The following is a 22,740-nucleotide window of genomic DNA, read 5'->3' on the forward strand; positions in this document are numbered from 1 at the left end:
TTGTCAGATAAGTACATTAAAAAGCATTTGAGAGCAATGTCAAAGAGTTCACAAATCATGTTAACATGTGTCTTCATCGCCACCTCTCAGAATTGGCTCAAGGACTGAGCCTTGACAGGTTCAACACTGATGTTCTTTGTGCGTGTTACCTCTATTTACTAGTTTCAATGGAACTTATTAACACTTTTATGCTGACATACACAGCTGCTTTACTTTCCTGTTAAGCAAACCAACCTCAACAGTGCTTCAGTGAATGCATCTCTACTATGTCTTCAAATGTCCTCCATCTCACTCCTGGCAAAACTAAAAGTTTTTCTGTTTGAACCTGGCACTGGGGATACGCCAAGCTCCTCCTTAACCGCAGAGCGCAGCCCAAGCAAAACCCACGGGAGGCGGTCAACCCAATTGCCATCCTTTAAGGAAGCGCGAAAAGCAGCCTTAAGCGACCAGCTTAACCCTAGAACACTATCGCTGGGTGATTTATACCCGAGCAAATACATTTACATGATTTCTCTCTCCTGCAGCTGTTTGCGTGTCGAGGAGCCTGTGCCTTCACCAGGGAAGTCTCAAATGTCCCAGAAATGGGTGGACCAAAGACCAGCTTTCCAGAGTCATTATTTTGTTTTAGGAGTTTTTTTTTTCATGTTGTTAGACATGGCACAGTTGAAAGTAAAAGAAGACCACTCTAATTTGTTATGTGTTGTCATATTTTGATATATTTGATTACTTTTTATTGGTTATATTATATCGGCTAAAAATCACCCGGCATTAGTGATTGTGTTACTATTTATAGCGATAGTGTTCTAGGGTTAAGTGCCACAGCAAACGCAGTCATAGGCTGAGGTAGAAGTCCGGCGGCAGCCGATGCTCCCAGGCCGGAGCTGGCTTCGTCTTTGAACCTTAGCACATTGGTGACTGGAGGTATGTAAATGTGGAGGTATGTAAAGATGACAGGAGAGGTCTCAGTATGTCTCACTCCAACTTTATTAACGGCTTCACTAGAACTCCACATGCAAAAAGTGCCAAACCTCCACCCCAGCACTTCCATTAACCCTGGGTGTGAGTGGAGCCCCCTGGTGGTCCGCCACAATATCAACTCACCTACTAGGAATTTGGGCATTATTTTTGACCATTGTATGAATTTTAGAGTTCACACCTCTAGGCTCATCAAGTCGTGTTTTTCATCTATGAAAAACTGATTTCTTACTGACTATTTAAACTGATGTTGTCTGACACTTACAGTGATTGCATACCATTTTTACTTTAGCATTCAGTGACTGATGAATAATCAATAATGTTCTCAGAAGCTAATGAAACGCACCAGCACCACATTATCAGTTACAGCTGTGTGACAAATGAAAATGTCTTATTCAGGTAACCGAGCAATAATTCTCCAAGTCTCTGGACCTCAATTTGAGGGACGAACACCATTTTTCCAAAAGATGTTCCCTCATTTTGTATTTTCATGAAGGAGGTGGTAAGAAATGCATATTAGTCCAAAACAGGCATAGGAATAGGATAGGAATTCAAGATGTGGTGACTGTGATGCTCAAAGCTTAAGAGTCCATGTTCATCATGAAAACAGTGCAAGGTGAGAAGTGTTTTTTTTTCTTATGTTTTAAGATGAAACATTTTTGGATGCATGATGTGCAAAATAAATGTAGTGTATAAAAGGATTAAAAATGTTTAGCTTCATACAGCAAGTAGTGCTTTAGCTTAAAGCTATAGTTTGAAATCTGAAAATAAAAACATGTTCATAGAAGAGGGATGAGTACTCTCAAGACAAATTGAAAGTTCAGGAGAATTTAAGGAGGAGATTTAAAGGCAGGGCTTAAGGCTTCCTTGAGATCTGCTTTTAAACACCCAGTGAGAAACAAAGGCAAAAGGTGGTACACAGAAATATGTTTTCAAAGAGAAACGAATGGACATTCATGCTGAATATGAGAAAGCAATGCATCCTCCGTCAATTTGAGACATGAAATTGTTTCATGGAATAAAGAAAACATTTAGTTAAAGTGGTTGTTGGAGATTCCATTTTTCTTCAACCTGTAGTTTTATATTAGAATAAAGCATATAATAGCTGATTGGTGAAAAGTAGCATCATTAATGTGACAAAAAGCTTTTGATGTCTTCTAGCTGTGATCGCTTGCACACGCATCATCAAGACAATATTGTTTGGTGATCTTTCAGATTATAGAGCCAATGCATTAATAAAAATGCAAAATTATGTAGGTACATTTTCAAATGCACTGAAAGACACCAACCAACCCAGGCAGCATGCCCAAGCACCTCCATTCTAAAGCTTTCCAAACCCATGAGTTGATACTGGAAAGGGAATCAACAACGCACATCCGTTAGCAATAATCACTAAGCTTTGATTTATTTTTTCTATTTCTGGTCCCAATTATTTGTATGAGATATGTTTTTAGAGGTTGCTATATTTGGTTTCAAACAGCATCTGCATGTATTCTTACCTAGCTGAAGGTTTTCCATAGCTGTAGGACGGCTTGTAGCAGAGGACCTTCACTGCCTCTGGTCAACACATGAGCCAAAACTACATCACTGGCCTTGGGATGTTTTATACCACCAATCTTTCAACCCAGTAATGAATCATTCTACTTCACAGCTCTGAACAGGAAAGGAAATTGCCTTGGTGTACTGCTACATTCATATTCTATTATGTTCTAATTTTAACAAGATGAGCTATAGACCTTGGGGTCTTTGGTTAATCAGGTCGATGATTAACCACAAACACCCCTGCAACCAATCTGCAATGTGTCTTCATTCATGTTTCAGGAGGTTCATGAGCCTAGTCTTAAGCTGAAAACTCTGCACCATTAGCCAGTCTGATTGAATCATGGATGTTTCAAGACTTTGCACAAACTGTTGATCCAAAATGGATAGGCAGAATGAAAATATCAGTGCATAGGAAATATATCTAAGACAGTAAAAATTAAAGATATAATTATTTTTAACTATAATGGCATTGTACTTTTTATACTTTGCTTTCATTAACATAATGCAGATTTACAACAACCAGTTGCAGCTTTGCAGAAGTTCCCCATTCCACCTCCCTGCAAGGAACAAGAACAAGTTCCATCTTCAAGACTCCAAAATACTTTCCACAAAAATATATAACAAAGTAAGATAAGATAAGATAAGATAAGATAAGCTTTATTAGTCCCACATGTGGGAAATGTGTTGCATCACAGCAGAAAATGGACAGTGCGAAGTTACAGTAGCAAAAATTAAGAAAAACACTGGAATAGGATAAGACAATAAGAATAAGAATAAGATACTATATACAATAGAATAAAATGCAACAAGTAGAAAGTAAATAGTAGTAATAGTTAACAGTATTAATAGAAGTATTGTCACTCAATATATAGTGTACAGCACTGTACACTATATATTGTGTGTTTTATAATGTAATCTGCAATAAACTGCATACCTTCCAACCTCTTTCTTTATAATAAGGAGATGTATGAATCCATCCATTTTCTGCTGCTTGCCCTTAAAGGCAGTGAGATATCTCTCCTCATATCAAAGGAAAATAAAATTATTACATAGATGAAACACGAAACACATAAATTCAGTTCCAAATGGACTCCTGCACACTCACTCTGCACACTTGGACTCTGTTGGCGTGTGAATGTGGATGTTTCAGACTAACTAGTAATAAAGGGTAGTGGGTTAAAAGCTTTTTCCCAGTGAATCTGCACTGTCACACGCTAACTGACTACACCTTGAAATTTGATCACAAAAATCTAGTAAGCTGGCAAAAATACATGCCTCATATCTTCTGCTGTTCATTTTGCCAGCATCCAAACTTCCTGTGAAGAAGTGGGGGCTAGCACCAATGTTTCCACAAAATGTAACTGCTGTTCACAGAGTTATATATATATAACTATATAAGTTATAGTTCAAGAAGAACACCACACATCCATGTACAAACACACACTCCTGTTCATCTGTATCTGTCACCAGCTACGGTACACTTTTCACTTATGATTTAGTCCAGCAGCAGCTTTAATATGGCTTCTATTAGCACCTGTGGACTGCCTTTCCCTTTTAATATCTCACTGCAGCAGAATGGCCAGATCAACGGTTCAAAGTGACCCTTCTGTCATTTTTCCCCCCCTCTATCACACTGATGAGAATTAGGTGCCACTCCTTCAGCTGTGCCTGTCTCCTCTTTAATTGGCATTTGATATTCTGCAGTTGTCATTTCAAGAGGGAGAACAAGAGGTTGCCATTCATCGTCGATGCTGTAAAGAGACAGGGGCTAAGTGTCACTCAGTCTGATGGCTCTGTAATGTGTTTTGGGTTACAGACACTCCTGAACCACCTGTCAGTTAGTGGAGCCCTCCATCCTTTCCTTCATTCAGGGGACTGAGATTTCATTTAGCCACCCTGTCCATCAGCAAAATGCTGTCTTCTTAAACCTTTCACTTATAAGCAGACTGGTTTTTCCTGGATGTCCAGAGCTATGAGCAGAAATTTCTAAAATGTTCTCACCCCTTCCTTTCTGACTAATACTACACAACTTTCACCACAGCTTAGATATCAGATTAAAAATAAACTATATATCATATATATTTTCAGGTGCAAGTTGGAGTCTTCATGCTGGGATCCATTGTAGGAAGGAGGAGGTAAAGCATTCAGTCATGCCTGCAGGACACAATTATATTTTCTATTTCCATCCAAGATCCATTTAATTCTTAAATTGTGGTTCAGAGGCAAACATTATCATGAATTGGCTGTAGAGTTACATCTAGTGATAAAGTCTATGTGAAAGCCCTTTGTGGCAAATACTGATGGCAAGACGAATAGAAGGCTAAGAAAAACTGATTTTGAAACAATGTAGATGTGACTAATTTAAACCATTTTGTTATGGTCATACTAAATGGGATACTCAGTTTTGTCCAGAATTATTTTTTTGATGATGAGGTTGACCTCATCTTAACACTAACACAGGCATTTTCTTTTGTCCTTAGCATTTTTATTGTCAAGATAAAGTGATAACAAAGTCATAATTATAAAATCATTTGTCACTGGCAGATGGTCTTCTATCAGATTGTAGCAAAAAAGCAAACATCAGAAGACAGTTGAGGTAACAAAATAATTCACATCTAAAAATCATCATCACCGTCTTTCTGACAGATGACATCAGTCAGTCATGAGGAGAGTTTCTGATAGGGACACGCATCTCTCTCTGGGCATGTAGGGGTACGCGCAGGATAGAAGTCACTTGGGAAGCTATAGGGAACATTTTGTTTCATTTCCACCATGTTCCTGTCAGCAGTCAGCCCTGTTAAAGAGGCCAATGGGACCTGTCAGCATCTGTCAAAAAGTGCAGACAGAAAGGAAGCCAATGCCTCGCTCAGTTTAGCAGAGAAATTTGAGAGCTCCATAAAACTGAAATAATCTTTTTGCTTTCCTCCATCACACAAAAATACATTAATTGTTTAAAAAAAGCAAACTCATTGCCTTAAAAAAAAAAAAAAAAAAAAAGCAAGTGTTACTTGTATAATTCGAGTGCCTCAGAAATCAGTAACGAATAATAAACTAACGATAAATGGTAATTTCTTGTATCACAGTCACAAATGTGCAGTACATTTAATGATAAAAAAATATTCTAAAATTATAAATCACAACATCTGGGTTTTTGGGCGGGGAGGGAGGGTAATTTATTTTATTTTATTTCCCCCCACATCTTCTTTAGATGATACCTAAAAGAAAGAAAAAAAAAAAAAAGTTTAGTCCACCAAGTTGGCATTATTTATTTAAAAAAAAACAAACAAAAAAAAAAACATCACAAACATCACAATAACCATGCATATACATAACAGCTTGAGAAAGTCCACTTGAGTGCAAGAATTCAGCTACGTATTATGGTTATATATGAGTCAGCTGTGATTTGGTGCTAACTCTTCAGAAACTGCGAAAAAAAGGCTTACACCTCTGGCCACTAGGCTGAAGTGACATACCAGAGAAGCAAAGGTGCAGAGAATAAATGACCTGTTCTCCACATATCCATCTGTTACGTTCCCCCCGAAGGGGTCTAGGCGTGCGAGTGAGGGGACCAGTAACAAATGGGTCTGGAAACAGAATGAAAAGGAAAACAGTTGTTCTATAATAATATAGTTTTATTACAAATAATATAGTTTTATCACAAACGACATTAACTTAAAGAGCCGGCAACGCCGTTTTACCAATAATGCCAAAGAAACAACAGAATCACTCGCAGCAACAAAAGACAAAAAACTACTAAACAATAAAGGGAGGCACTTTCCCACACTTCTTACTTTACTCCTCACCACGGGGAGACACTCTCAGGGCCCACAAGCCTGTCTACTCACTACTCAGAAGGAGGCTGTCTGTCCAAGACCTAGCACAAAACCGTGTAGAGCCACAGAGGGGAAAAAAAAAAAAAAAAACCCCACCCTGCTCACAGCTCATCCCAGTTTAAATAGCCTCAGAGGTGATCGCTGCCTGGAGTCAGGTGGCAAACGAGGCTAATCAAAAGCAGCTGTGTCCTGGGGAGAGAGGAGAGTGAGAGAGACAGAGGGGGTAGGAGTGGCAAGAGAGGAGGAGGCGGAGAAAAACACCACGCCCACACAAGGACAGTTTCAGGAGGCCCAGCTAGGGCCGTAACACCATCCAAGGTGAACCTTCAGCTATAGGAGAACAATAGTACAACGACAAAAGGATCTGAAGCTGATCACTACTGGAAGAACATCTGGAAAAAAGAGGTGTCACAAAATACAAATGCAAAGTGTTGGTGGACCTAGGAGCAGACGTTTGCGAATGCCCAGCAATGACTCATCAGAAAAATGGCCCAAACTACTGGCCGTCTATTTCTCCACAGCTTGGAAGCTCCTCTCAGGCATTGTAGCAACCAAGCTGAGCAGGTGCATGAGGTTTGAGAAGGTTGAAAAGAACCAGGATTGAGAACCTGTGAGTATTTGAGTTCCAAACAAATAAGCATGTCCTGGCCAACTGACCAGAAATACTGGTGGTTGACAAGGAGCAGAAGATAGATGTAATAGATGTGGTCATTTCAGCTGACAGCAAAATCAGGACCAATAAGCCTAAGAGAATATAGAAACAGGGGCTGAAGGAGCATTAGGAGCTGTAACTCTGACACTACAAGAAAGGCTTAGCAGATTCCAGGCACAGGTCACTGTCCAGATGAGTGCAGTCCTGACAGCATCCATCAGAGTATGAATGTGTGAATGTTAGATAGAAAGAGCTTCCACACAGGGAAAAAAAGTGCATAGGTGAATAAAGCGCAGAGTAGAAAAGCATTACATAGGAACCAGTCCGTTTGACATATATTATATTTTATATTTATAGTTTTACTTTTAATACTTCAAGTAATTGGAGATAAAGTATCTGAATTTCAGGAGCTGGACCACGTCTTCAAACACGCTTCTTCCGGTTCTCATCTATATGTTTCCCCAGTTCTACAAGCTGTTTGTTCTCGTTTACGTGCCCCACCCTCCCTCCCCTTTTGAATTATTTAACTTCTTCACTTCTATTTAGTACATGGGGGATCTGCCAGGCCCGGGAGCCGCCACCAGTCCTCTTTGAGGCCTTCCCCAAACCGCAGCTCAATTTATGCCCAAGCCATTCACCCTAATCTACTAAAACGCTGTCAAAGCTCAAATGAGGACGTGGGCCCAGCAAATGAAAATATTGTTTGGGTATTAGATTTTTTTTAAATGTCGCAGCCCATATGACACAACAATATTTTAATCAGGCACAATCACACATTCAGTGAGAGTGTCCTTTTAGAATTGTATTCAATGAAGGTGATAGAATTGAGAAATGTCTCCTAAATGTAAGTATAAAAGACCTTCTGGGTTAGACACTATTACACCAAATTGCTAACAATGTAAATGGACTGGTTCCTATATAGCGCTTTTCTACTCTATCTGAGCACTCAAAGCGCTTTATACAGCTAATTCATTCACCCATGCACTTTTTTCTAAGCTATTAAGTGCTCCCTATCTAACAGTGGGTTGGTATCTTGCCCAAAGATATTTGGCATGCAATATGATATATATAAAATGAATGAAACCCCTCGTGTTTAAAATAAACTATACACATAAGTTACATAATTATTTCATTTTTAAAAATGTAGCTATCAAAATTGGGGAAATGTTGAGATGTTCTTTGGAGTGCTACATTGCGCTATAATGTAAAATGTAAAGTAATATTTAAATGGCTCCCAGACTTTCTTTTATAGATTACAAAATATAACAAGAAAATGCTCATTCATTTTTAGTTTTAGTTTGGTTTGGCAGAAGCAATAAGAGTAACATTGGCTTCATGAATGTGTCTTATCAGTCACACTTATTATGTCGCTGTATTTCTTGAGGAGTGGTTCACAAACTCTCTAAACTGACTGCCTTTTGAAAATAGTCATACCAATCATGCCATGTGTCAAAGCAAAGAGGTCTCTAACATGACATTTAGAGGGGGTGTTTTCTCAGTTTTTCTCACACATTTATGTTTCTATACACACACACACACACACACACACAGGTATATATATGCAGTCACCCTGTAGTGTTGCATGTGTGCATGTAAGTACTTTTAGCTCATGTAGTTTGGTTAGGCATGTCATAAGCATAATGCTTGTGACATGGTTTCCTGTAGGCACTATAGAGAGTACTATGAAGGAAGTTCAATATATCCAAGCTTTTTTTGGTGTAAGATAACCCAAGAAAACCTGAAGCACTAGTCAAGATAATGGTTATAACAAGAGTTGTTATGGGCCTTCTGTTGTTATACCCATTAGGCTTTCTGCTTGAGGCTCTGAGCAAGGAGTTTTTTGACATGTCCTTTGAGCAGTCAGAGACATTATCAAAGTAACAGGTAATAGAATGCTATAAGAACATGGCAGACAATGCTGCAGAAAGTGCTCAATCTTGTGAATTTATAACTGAATATATTTACGTTAACATAAAGTCTTCTCTACAGTGGTGCCTTTATTTTGCCTTTATTAAACCTTGAAGGCTGCTTTATCCTATAGCCTAATGGTTGAAATATTAAAATTAATTTTTTTTGTGGCTAAATCAAAGCAAACTTCATTTTACTGATTGAGTCTTCCTTTTTAATAGGCTATTCACTTCTCTTATTCTAGTGTTCTACTAGCTACAATTCCAGCAATAAGATGGGACTGGGAGGAAAAAATGGTACTAAGCATGACACCACCAACCCATATGGAAAAGATATATGTGAAACTTGTATGAAAAGCATACAAGAGTAAAAATAGATATAAGATCCCTTGAAAAATTATATAAATGAAACTTGTATGTTTTGGATACTTACTAAAACAATATATGAAAGTAATGAGAAAGTGGTCACTTTCATGAGTAAATCATATAAGCCTTATATGATTCACTATATGAAGTAGGCCACATGTTATGCAAGTCTTTTACAAGTTTTTACTATTTCTTTTCCGTATGGGAATACCCACTGACACATACCATCTGCTTTACTGTAATGTCACAACTGTGTTTGGTGGCATTGCTCCCAACAGGCTGCACTCATAAGCCATTTTCAGAGAGTTTATATCATTTCTTGTCACATCATAGCTATTTAATAAAAGGAATAATTAGGTTTGATTTTTAGGGGTTTTATTACTTTTATAGATTATTTATATCATTTCATTACAGATCCTAAAGATATTACAATAAATAATCATGTTGCTACGCAAACCGGTGTGTATAGTAGTGGTTTTACGGTAATGTTTTAAAACCACTACAACATCAATGTCATCATTTTTTTCTCTTGATCCCACACATTCAGTATTTGATAATTCAGCCCATTTTTGAAAAAGTGATGAAATATGAAATTATATGGATTTAATTTAACAGAGTTATACAATTTATTAAAATGCCAAGGGGGGAATAGTCCAGTCTTAAATCAAAAAAATAGACTGTAATGATTTAACCACATTAAAGAAAGCCACCTTTATGACACTAAAAATACTGACTTGAGACTCAACATGCAATTCCTCAATAATCTAATCATTTTCTCTTTTTCTTTCCTCTTTCCTCCAGGTAAGATGCTTGGCATTCAGGTCAAGAGTTCAAACTAAGAATCCTTGGCAAACTCCAACTGGGCTTTTATGTACTTTATAATTTGGAGTGTCTTCTGTCTGGCCACTCTACTGTACAGGCCTGATTGTCCTTTGGGCACGTTCTCATCTCCACAGAGCAATGCTGGAGCTCCATCAGAGTGACAATTGGTTTGTGCTCCAACATGCACTGTCAGAGTGCATGGGACCTTGTATACACAGAAGTGTACCTTTCAAAATCATGTCCAGTCAACTAAAATTACCACATGTGGTCAACCTGTAGAAACATCTGACACAATGCCCCGATCTCAATTTTGAGTGCCATGGCAAAGGCAGTGAATACATGTTATATATTTATTTTTTAACTTTAAAAATTCTCCAAGAATTTCAAGTACATTTTTGGGTCTAAAATTTGTGAATTTTAGACACAATAGATGAATTAATTGCATTTAATTTCTTTTGATATACGACTGTAACATAACAAAATGTGAAACAAGTAAGCACTGTGAATACTTTCTGTATGCACTGTAGATTGTAGCAGCCTTTCTAATGGTCAGCAGGAGGCAACTTCTCATTAGCAAAAGTCATCAGGTTCTCTAGACATCAATGGGTAAACAGCCCTTAGTTCCCTTTGACCCCGTTAAATACTTTCCTGATGACTTTATCCGATCTTAGTCTCAAAGTTCAGGTCTTAAGACTTTAATATTTAGAGCCAATCCATGTTCATGACATCTGTTTTCCAAAACAACAAGATGGTAAAAATTTTCACCTTGAGACTTCACAAAAACAATTTATTAACCAGCAGATGATTGTGTGTTTACCTCTGTTGCCTTACAAGAAAATTACTCAGTTGAAATCCATCAACTAATGACTGACCTTCTATTCTGAACGGATTATCTCAGTTGTTCTCCTGACTGAAGTTTGGTCTGTTTGCAGCATCCTGCCATGCGATTGCATTTGTCCCTAACCATGGGGAATCCTCACGTTGTTTTATCGAGTGGAAAAAGGTTAGCGTTCATCCTCCAGCTTCACCGTTTATGTTATGCTAACATAGCTGTGTAGCTAGCCACCACGTAGCACATCATTATATACCAGCTAGCCCAACTTCAGTAACCCTACAAACGTCACTGTGGTTTAGTTTTCTGTCTTCATTTATGTTGGAAGTGATAGCAGAGCTGTGCTTTTTGGCTTGAAGAACCTCCTTCGTGGTTTGTGCACACTGAATCTCAGTTTTTTCTTTGTGGTGTTTCTGCCGACGACACAAAATACCATCATGTGGTGTCCTTGCTGGATCTGCTGTCCACCCGCTGTGGGATTACCCTCCTCTGGGATCCCCCCCATCCAAGGCAAATACACTGCTCTCAAGGAGCTGCTGCGGCACTACTCCCTCTCTGACGCAGAGCTGGCTGAGAAACTCCTCTCTCTCAGGGGTCTGGGTGATGGTACTGCTCTCGACCTCATGGAGAGCATGCTGTCCCTGCTAGGAACGGATGACAGAGGACTCCTCTTCACTCATCTCTTCCTCCGACACTTGCAACAGTGCAAGCTAAACTTCATAAATTCTGTTTTTATGGACACCTGGATGTTAAACTTAATTGTTACACCTGGTAGAGCAGCAACACTGATCATTTTATTAAAGATTAAAGAATTTAGACAGTTTTTCAACTCTCAGTGATGTGCAGTGTTTGACTTGGGACCTGCAGCGGAGTTTGGGCCCAGACATGGCTAATGATGTCAGACTTAAAGACCGACTAGAGTCTTGCTAATGACCTACCAATTTTATTCAGGTCTGTTGCAGCTGGACACATTTAAAAGTTTCAGGACACCAGGCCTTGAGGACTGGAGTTTGACAGCCCTGGTCTGAACCCTCTTACCTCAGTTTTGACCTACTAGGTGAGGTGTTGGGTTCAAACAGAAACTAACAGTAAACCCCTTGCCTGCAGGTTAGACTTAAACACTAATGAAAGAATAGACCCCAGATGACTCTTTAGCACAAATACTGAACATTTATTGAACATAAGGGCAGGATAAACAATGTACAAAAACACATACTTTTTAATTCAAATGACAGAGTTGCTTCAGCAAATGAAATATACTTTTTGAATCAAATAATACCCTTTGAAATTATATTAAGTAATGCAAAATCAGGTTATCACCTCTTGGTGGTTAACTCACTGACACCCGTCCAAAATATGCTTTGTAAATATACTACTAAATACACTATACTCACACCTGTGCCCCACACACACTCACGTTCACACTCGTTACAGGCCTGTTTGTCGCTCACACTGTGTGGTGGTGAAACTCCTCTCCTCCCTGGTAAGCACACAAAAGTCTGCCTTACAGTGCGGTGGTTTGTAGGTCGCTGCTCATCAGTCCCAAACTGAATCAAATTTTCAGCCCCTCCTGGTGATACCCCGCTGTCTCTACTACAGCACATTAGCAAGTCACTATACAGTCACACACATATAAAGTCATATGCTAACATATGACTTTATACTCCCAAATACCCATCCGGGCTACATTAGACAAATATAGCCCAACTAAATACAAAAAGCCGTTTAAAGATTAAGGAGAAAAAAGCACTCCTATAGCGCTTTTCTACTTTTTCTGACCACTGAAAGCACTTTACACAACTTGTCTCATTCACCCAACCACTTTCTTCTTTTCTCTTTCAATGTAAGTGCTTTCCAGCTAACATTCATACTCAAATGGATACATCAGAGAGCAACTTGGGGTTAGTATCTTGCCCAAGGATAATTGGTATGCAGACTGGAGCAGATGGGGATCGAAACCACCAACCTTCCGATTAATACATGACCTGCTCTACCGCCTGATCGACCCCACCCGCTAGCAACACCACCTCACGATTACTGCCAGACCTGTTAAATCAGAAATCACTTAAATGGAACCTGGCAAAATAAAATAGGCTAAAAGATTTTAAAAACCAATTCTTGATGCCACAATCAAAAAAGAGATGAGAAACAAAGTCATTGACAACTATCAGCCTGGATTTAATTAAGCCATTTGTAATGCCCTGGGGAAAACAATGGTGAGAGCTATTGTCCACAAATGGAAAAACTTGGAACAGTAGCAAACCTTAGCAAGAGTGGCCGGCCTACCAAAATTACTCCAAGAGTGCATTAGTGACTCCGGAGGTCACAAAAGAACCCAGAACTGCAGGCCTAATAAAATAAGAATGACACTGTGCAAATGTGCCATCTAAGGAAGAGGTCCAGGGCAAAAAACACAGCTGGCTATAATAAACACAAAGGTTCGTTTTACATTTGTTAAACAAACATTTTTATTGTACCCTTGACCTTTGGGAAAATATTCTGCTGACTGATGATACAAAAGTTGAATCTAAAAGCTTTATGGTGTATTTACTTAAATTATCTCTGTCTAAAATAAGAAATAGTTTGATCTGACGCATGTAAGTGTGACAATTACCACCCCAAAATTAAAAATAAGTCAGGAAGGGGGCAAAAAACATTTTACAGCACTGTAAATATCGCACTTTTAATTAGTCAGTCTGTCATTTATGTGCAGCTTACATTGGTGAAATACTTAATTGTTCTATTTTTTTGTTGTTGTTGTTGTACTGTTGTTAATCTTCACTGCCTCCCATCATTTGTCTAACTGTGTCTTGAAGGCCTGAATTAACTGCAGGACTCTCTGAATCAGCCGCAGGCATGTAGGATGTGTGCGCGCACACACACACACACACACACACACACACACACACACACACACACACACTCTTTAAAGCATGTTGCAGCATCAATGGGCTGAGTCCTTTTGGATCATTTATGCTTCCTGACCTGCCTCACAGTATGCAAGTCATAGCTATTTAATGCTAACTTGGTGCTACCATGGGCGCATTATGACACAATGCTTGAGTCATCAAAATGGAACCAATGAGCACACATGTATATTTCATCATTTAATAACTAAGAAGAAGGATTAAATGCCCATTCATCATATATCTACATTATTTTGAAGATTACACATCCTGCTGTGGATGGGTAGTGTGTGCATGTCAGAAGCCCAGTTCTGGTGGAATACAACATGTACTGAGCTCCAGTGAGGACAGCGAGGCTGAACTCTAGACTGGACTACTATTAGACACTCCAAGTGTTTCTTCTGTCTTTGTCTATCTGCTTCTGTCTCCAAACACCATGTTTTTCAGCAGATCAGCGTGATGAAATGGTGGACTGCCAACAGTTGCCAGGCATTTCATTTGAGATTTTGAGACAGCAGAAAAGGCCTGCAATTTGTCAGATTGGGGAGGACTGGATGTTGCCAGTCTCTTCCACATTTTGCCTATTAAACCCTCAGCAGGAGGGATTCCTGAATCTGCTGCTCACTTCCAAACAACACTCATATCTGTACATACAGCCAGATACTGCAGTGCTAATGCTTCTTTTAACTGTTTTTCCAACTGAATGAATTTCCTTTGGGCTGTCTCTGTGAAGAACATTGTCTCACACGAGTCTGTAGTGGTTTGACATCAATTCAGATTTCTTCATTTTCCCTATCCAAATGCTGCCATCTGCCTTGCATGTTGCAGCTGCATGTCCTGACTCCATACAAGAGCAGTTATCTTGCTTCACGATAAAGCAGGTTCAGGGAATGCAGATCTGTATTCAGTTACAAAACACTTTCACCTTCAGATGTATTATCATGAGGTAAAATATTCTGAGGATTTGTCATGGTCCATCAGAAACATGTATAGTGACTCAGGGCTTAAGCTCTAAATATCCCATGACTCATATAAGGGTAGTATTAAAAGGTTAGGAGAAAATAGGACTTATTAACAAGACAATGTAATCTCTCTGGAAAAAAATACAAGGGGACATGCAGAGATGGTTCAACAAAGAGGAACATTATAGATACAGAGAGCTGATTAAAGATTAGACACAGGCGAAATAAGACATGGTTACATATAATTACCACTTGTGACAATCAGGAGAGAGAGTGAGGAAGCAAAGCTCAAAGCAAGACACAAGAGAAATTGATTAAATTAAAACAGGAGATAAACAATCAAACAGCAGTTAAATAAAAACACTGAAACATGTAAAATGATGCTAAATAAAAATGAACTAATTTAGAGGTAAACAAAAGGACTCCAGCATTATACAGACCTAGTGATAACAGAAGAGAAGGAATCAAAAAGGGAAATCAGAAAAGTTAAAAGTCAACACTTAAATTTCATTTATATAGCGCCAAATCTCAACAATAGTTGCCACAAGGAGCTTTATGTTGTAATGTAAAGACCAGACAATAAGGGAGAGAAAACATCACCAATCAAATGACCCCCTATGAGCAAGCGGTTTGGTGACGGTGGGAAAGAAAAACTCCCTTTTAAGTCTGTGAAGGTTCTCAGTCCCTTTTAACAGAAACAGGAAGAAACCTCCAGCAGAATCAGGATCAGGGAGGGGCGGGAATCTGTTGTGACCAGTTGTGCAGCAGGGGAGGAAGACAGGAAAAAAAGGCATACCGTGGAAGAGAGATTGGAAGAGTCAGATCCTAAGAACGATAAAATCACAAAAGAAATCTGCACTAACAGATGTTAAGACTTGAAAGCTCACAACACAAAACTGATAATTGTGTTTGCACTTCTTGGCTACAGGTTTTGGCTAATTTGAGCTTCAGCCATGGTAGCATATAACAAGCCAGATGTACAAGTCCAGCATTTTATGATTTTAGGCATAGCTAGGTTATGGGTTTAGCACTTTAAACATTCATAGTAGTGGTTAAGCAGTGACATGTCCCCTTAAATATTTAGAGCATATCCATCTCCACATCAGTATACACACAGGAAGCTTGATGAGTGTAGGGAAGGAAGAATGAAAAACAGCTCCATCATTTAAGTATTATATCATACAGTCTCAAAACGGGTCAGAGTGTGACCCCATAAAGACTTCCCTAAATCTGCTGGTCTGGAAGTCCAGCAGTTCATCTAAACAAAAGGCACTTAGACTAAAACAGATATAGATACGTTTATCCTACCATAAAACAATAAGACAAGGTACGACCTCTCCCATGCTCCCAGAATGTGGGTGTGAAAGCCAGAGTGCTCTGGAATGCACAAAAAGTTTGCAGACTATTAAGGATCAAACCTCTACCAATCTATAATTATAAAACTCTAAGCATATATAAGTAGATATTTCTAAGCATAAATGACAATCAACAATACAAATCCAACAGTTAAAAAGTTAAGAGACAAAAAGACTTATGGGGATTTTAGTTCAGTTCATGTCTTCATACAAGGAAAAAAAGGGAACACCCCAGTTATATTTTTTTTGTGTGTTTGTTATGTCTTTAATTGCTGATTCAGTATTTTCCCACTACACTTTCCATCTTCCATGGCATTACTTAAAAATACCACTAGGTGGCGCATAGCACTCAGGAGGCGCGTGAACCCCCCCTTGGAGGCAAATCTGCAGAATAAATCCTGCAGTTGAACTGTAAACAAGTTCATGATCTGTGCCTCTTTATTTTAATACACAGGTGAGTTTCTAGTCCTCAAAATGACTCATAGGTAACACAGTAGAAGCAATAAGACTGTTGTGAACTTGTCAATGAAAGGATAACGTTATAAGTTAAGTAATGCCGAAGTATTGTTTTTAGAATGAGATTGTAATGTGAACGTGATCGTGCTAGGCTAATGGACTTGCTGCTAGCAGGGAAAGTGAGCTTCAAGTAGCATAGCGATGCTAATGAACGTTTTCAGTAATAGGATGTTTTCTATATATCTTGTTGATTGATTGATTGATTGATCATGCTTTATTCATCCCGAGGAAAATTGGGTTAAGGCTGCCAGCCGTGCCAGCGCCGTCTTACCCATCCGACCATACATACATTACACAAACATCACATGGGGAAGACAGGTCAGAGGGGTATAACATGGAAAAGCACAACATGAGGAAAGATAAGGAGAAAAAAATAACTCCCCCCAGACTGAGCTCCAACAGGGAGATCAGTTTGAGAACAGAAAAAAACAAAAAAACAAAAAACACCTCTGCACATAGCACATGAAAAAAAAACTCTTAATACACCAACGAAACACATGACAAGCAACAGGGATGGGTAAAGGGTGAGAGACAGCCAATGTCGACAGTACATCCGGGCCAGCCTATGCGCTGGTCTCCATGATCCACCGTCAGCATCAGAAGGGAATAAGCGTCCAAGGCGTTTGGAGGGGGGATGAGTGTATATCAGCATGTGTATATATGTCTGTGTGCGTGTGTGTGTGTGTCCAGAGTTCAGCTGAGACAGTGTCCTTCGCCCTGCCAGGCTAAGTAAACAGTCTTCCAGCCAACCCAGGTGGCCTTGCATAGAATGGGAAGAACAGTCTCAACACAGTCGTTATCAGGGTGTTTTTGTTCAGCTCCAGCCTTGAGACCGCAGCTGGCGCTGAAGGGGTCTCCGCGTGAAGTGATGGTGGTTTTAACTTTATTGCGAACAACTCATATGAATTTCAAAGCTGTTCTAACAGTCCAACACTGGTCACTCAATCTCCCGTTGGAGAGCTGTGAGCTTTCTATGATGTTATCAAACTTACGCCCGTGATGTTGTCATTCTTGTGCTCAAAGGGCAGGTTCTGAGAACTCACGACCGCAGTGGGCTTCCCAAGATGTGATCCAATTTGCGCTCAGAGGTGTTATTCCAAGCGAGCCCCTCCAGATGTAATCCAGTTTGCACTCAAGAGGTCTTGTTCTGAGTATTCACGGCAGCCGTGCGGTTCTCCAAGATCTTATCCGTGCTGCACTCGATGAGCCATTTTTGAGAAACTCACGCCTCGTCCCATCGTTTCAATCCCAGCGGGCAGCCTTGTGGGGGTTTGAACAGCCGGTTCCTCTTCCTTAATTCTTCGATAAGCCAGGGCCAAGCCAGCTCCGATCAGCAAGAACCCTGTTATCATGGTTCCGAAGAGGTAGATATCTTCAGCACTCAGGCTCACCCGAGCCCAGACCCCAGAAGGGGTGTCAATTGCATTCAGAGACCAGTTGATCAAATCCATAATTCCTCCTTTAGGTTTTAGAGAACAGACTGTGAGAGAGTGTTCCATGGAAAAGTAATACAAAAAACACGAGACTAGACAAGGACACAAGAGGCTAAGCAGGGAAGCTAAGGGAGAGGAGAGGAGGAGGAAAAAAAGTGCGACCGCCTTCGCCGAGAGCAAGAGAAGACTCATACCTCAACCTCTTGTTGAGGTAAGAGGAGATGCAAAGGCTGTAATTAATGCTTACATAGCCGCTAATGTGCCGTACATGAATGGTTATTTGCTATTTACTGGCTGTGAGTTATAGTATATTGTATTTAGTGATGCAAGTGATATGTATGTGTAACCTGAACAAAGGCTGAGGTACCCTGGCCAGTGTGAGCCAATGTTATATATTGTTATGATGGCCAGTGTATATTCGCTAAGGTCATTCCTGTACTTTTGACAATTTATGGACAGCTGTTATGCCACACCTGACAAAGAGTTGCTGGTTCTGATGAGAGGTGATTAAGGACTCGTTTCCTTGTTGAGGAAGAGAATAAATCCTGCAGTTGAACTGTAAACAAGTTCATGATCTGTGCCTCTTTATTTTAATACACAGCTGCAGGATCTAGGATCGCACCCCTCCCTGGCACCTGTCAGACCGGGTGGGGTAGCAACATATACAAGGAAGATTATTTTGCTGTATATCCCAAGTGTTGTTGCAAGATTTTTAAAGTGATCTTACAATAGAATCTTACAAAATTGAAACTGATTATTCTTAAATCCTTAAAATCATCGCAAAACACCATTCAAGTCTTGTGACTGTGCATAAGATTTCAAACAGCAATCCTGCAAAGTATATATCTATATATATATGAGCTATTAAAGTCCAGGTGCCGATAAATTAATTAAAGTGTTGGGGAGTAACGGAATACATGTAATGGCGTTACGGATTTAAAATACAAAATGTGAGTAGTTGTATTCTGTTACAGTTAAGTTTTAAATCGGTGGCAATCAGAATACAGTTACTTTGTTGAAATATGTTAGGCTATCCCCTCTGTATGCCTTCTCCAATTTAGGTGACTGAACGCAGTCGGGTGTAGATTTAGCTCAGTTGGATGAGCATGTATCATATATTGCATTGCTGAGAGCAGTACAACACGTCTTTTCTTTTTTTTTTTTTTAATACGCAATTTCTATCTGGGATTAATACAATTTCTCTGATTCCGACTGCTGGAAACCGAAACAAAACACACAATAAGCAGCTCTAATGTAAGCGCCCTGTTAATGTTGGTGGTGTGTCAGTTACACATTGGACCCAGAGCCAGCATTGCACAGGCAGAAATGCATTTCTTACTTGGAATGGGTGACGTGTTATTGCTGTGCGATTTTTATTACTATTAATGAAGGATACTCGTCACCGAGCTAACATTGTTAGCTGGTGTTAGTTCATAGACTGCAGACTGTTAGGCCGTTTCTGAATACTCAAGTACGCCCGTCCGTAAGATAATTTGAACTGAACAAATATTTAAAATATAATCTGATCATTTTTGGAGCTGCCTTCAGGATCTCCATGTATTAACATTCTGTTTTTAGACTTGATGGATAGCATTAACAACCTGCTAGCTGCAAATAATCATGTGCAGTTTCACATGATTATTAACAGACAAAAAGAAAACATTACTGATACAGAAATAGTTTTCTATACAAGATCACTGCAAAAATTGCAGTCTTTGCCGGTGGCAGACGCCCTCAGACATCGGTGCGTTGGTGGTTCTTTGTGTCCGGGGGTGGGCGCCCAGGTACCCACCGGCTCACTCCTTGGCGGCTGCTTATCGGGGCCTGGAGCCTGGGGCTCGCTCGGGCCACTTCGGGGATGGGGTGCCCTCGGCCTCTCGGCCCGGGGCTCGGTCACTCAGGCACAGCTGGCTGCCGGCGGAGCTCACGGGCACGTCACTGCAACCCCCCCGGCTTCTGCTCCGCGGCTGCTGAGTGACCCCTCATCTGGGACTCTCCTCAGCTCTTTCTGGGATAGTGGTTACAACATACGCGGCTGCCCCTCTGTTGGTCTTCCTTGGTCTCTTGTGTTCTGGGGGCCTCTGGATGTCTGGAGTTTTGATCTCCTCCATACCTGCTTCATGCCCTGGAGGATGGGGCAGTGGCCCCCCACACCCTCTAGCAGATCATTACATGAAGGAACCTTTTAAAAACAAGCGCGTTCATGCTCACAGGTGCACACACGGGTGATCACACACACAAACTACACCCTTTTTGGCTCCTACCTCAAAGCACACTGTGCGCTGTCGATCTCACGTGCTGCACAATAATGTTTAATATTTAGTATTTACTGTCATATTCCCATAGATCATTGTGATGTTGTTTATTACTCTCGTTTTCTTCTGCTTGCTTTCTTTTTTTCTTAACAGGTGATCCAGGTGATCGATATATGTATTTTTTGTCTGCTTATTCTGTTGGTTTTTGGTTTTTGCCCTTCTCCCCCGTCCCTCTTCTCAGCTGTTTTTCTTTCCCTCTTTCTTTCTCCCCTTTTCTTTCCACCAGTCAAGTCTGTCCCGTATTCAGCAAGTGAAAATAAAATAAACAATAAAAGGTGAATCAAATGGACCATTACGGCAAGGCTGGGATGGTCCATTTGGTAAAGTAAATCCGTTGGGCATCTTTCTTCGCCTTTAGACAATAATTCTGATGGCAAAAGAACCAAACGGGACAGGTTAAAAAAAAAAAAATAAAAAAAAAAAAAAATTGCAGTCTTACCTAATGTCCACCCTACTGTTACTCATTTTATTTTAAGATTTAAAAATCTAGTTGGTATTGGTGTGGCAAGTATCCTTCAATAATAGTTATAATTCACACAGGAATAGCACATTCATGTAGTTGTAAAAAGCATGACAATATATTAATTAATCCAAAGTATTCAGAATATGTTACTCTCATCGAGTAACTTAACGGAATGCATTACAAAATACATTTTGGGCCATGTATTCTGTAATCTGCAGTGAAATACATTTTAAAAGTAGCCTTCCCAAGACTGATTAAAGTAGAGCAATTCATCATACAGGTGTCAGGTCCGAGAGGCCAAACCAGGTGAATGGACCCAACAGCAGAGAGAGACAGAGGCACTGATAAATATGATAACACCACTTTATTTACAAGCTGTGTAGCAACAAAAATCAAACATGTACTGTGAGCTAGAATGCAACCATGAGCTATGAAGTAACGTGAAGCACAACTAAATACTGTGAAGCAGTGAAACTAGAAACTTCGTGACATGGGGGCAGAGGAGTAGATAGACTGATGGGTCAGACAGGGAGACTTAGAGTCACTGTAATGAGAGGACACACAGGTTCGGAACGGGTTCCAGTGAACCTCAGGTAAGTAATAATTACGACGTTCAATATCTTACTTGTCGAAGGTAGCGTAACGGCATACAGGGGTAGGTGGTCTGGGTGAGCGGAGGTAAATCCAGACGGAGTTGATCCAAGTAATCCAATAGGCGAGGCAGGGAGGCAGGCAGGTGAGTGAAGGGAACAACAGCCATAGCTGGGAAGCTGAGGTGAGTAAAAATAATTCACTATGATAAAGTTCACGAGAGCTGTGGCAGCTTGCACTAACAGAGGTTAGCTGAAGATCTGGTGAAGAGTAGTTGGCTGTGTCTGAATTCAGGGGAAGGATGCTTAAAATGCCATATTTGGAGGCAATGACGTCACAGCGACGCGACGAGGACTGTCCGAATTCAAAGAGCACTCAAAATGTGGCGACAAATGCGTCCTACTTTGCCCTGAATTCTAAGGATGGTCCGATGTATCCATCATGTCCTACTATATCCCAGGATTCATTGCGGGCCACCTGCCGCATAAATTCCGAACCAGTAGAAGGATTTTGGAGCGGAACAATGGCGGGCGAACCGGGCGTGACAGTGGGAGAGGAATCCGCATTCAAATGTAAGTACTTGAAAATCTGGTGTTACAAAAGTTAAACCCCCGTAGCGGTTCTGTTGGTAGTCTCTGGGCATATGCCTTTATTTAGCTTATAATCCATAGAATCCCCATGATAGATTGCACGTGAACTAGTATGGTGGCCCCAGCAGTTTGTCATGCATTGCCACTCACATACAGCTACGTTATATCTTGCTAATTAATCGTTTTGTGATACGTTGCAGGAAACAAAGAGCAAACAACTCTCCTCATCAGATTGCGAGGCGAAAACGACCACCTCTTCACTGGGGTGAAGAATTCTGCCACTGTGGCATGGAGGTACAAGAACAAATCAATTCACACCCATATATGAGTTTAGTTTCATTAACCCTCATGCTGCACAGAACCTATGATGTCCAGACCGTGTTACTCTGGCGTTCTGCTGTGCAAACGTTCGGATGTGGGGATCAACATAGTTGCCAAGGTTTCTGTCTGCTCTTATTTTTCGGGTGTGATCAGGACTATACTGGAGAAGATGGGCTTGCAGGGGACAGTCACCCCCTTGCAGGCAAGGAAAAAGTGGGATAACCTCAAGACAAAATACAAAGTATGTTGTCCTCAAGCAGATAAGTCATGAGGACACAAGTTAGTAAATGTACACCTACTAAGAATTGTTGTGGTGTTATCATGTGTTAACTGTCGTGTTTTTATTTCCCCTGCCTTTA

At 40.2% G+C, this 22,740-nt stretch overlaps 2 long non-coding RNA genes across 2 annotated transcripts; one reads left to right on the forward strand and one right to left on the reverse strand.

Moving 5' to 3' along the window:
- Positions 1-5,582: 5,582 nt before the first annotated feature.
- On the reverse strand, positions 5,583-6,439 carry LOC109200063 (uncharacterized). Its single transcript, XR_002060273.2, has 3 exons — positions 6,309-6,439; positions 5,991-6,101; positions 5,583-5,732 (listed from the first exon to the last, which is right to left on the reverse strand). It is a non-coding gene; the product is annotated as an uncharacterized LOC109200063 (long non-coding RNA).
- Positions 6,440-21,786: 15,347 nt separating this feature from the next.
- Positions 21,787-22,301, forward strand: LOC112847750 (uncharacterized). Its single transcript, XR_003221510.1, has 2 exons — positions 21,787-22,042; positions 22,261-22,301. It is a non-coding gene; the product is annotated as an uncharacterized LOC112847750 (long non-coding RNA).
- Positions 22,302-22,740: the final 439 nt, after the last annotated feature.

Source organism: Oreochromis niloticus, linkage group LG9 (genome assembly GCF_001858045.2).
Source record: "Oreochromis niloticus isolate F11D_XX linkage group LG9, O_niloticus_UMD_NMBU, whole genome shotgun sequence".
Taxonomy (NCBI): Eukaryota; Metazoa; Chordata; class Actinopteri; order Cichliformes; family Cichlidae; genus Oreochromis; species Oreochromis niloticus.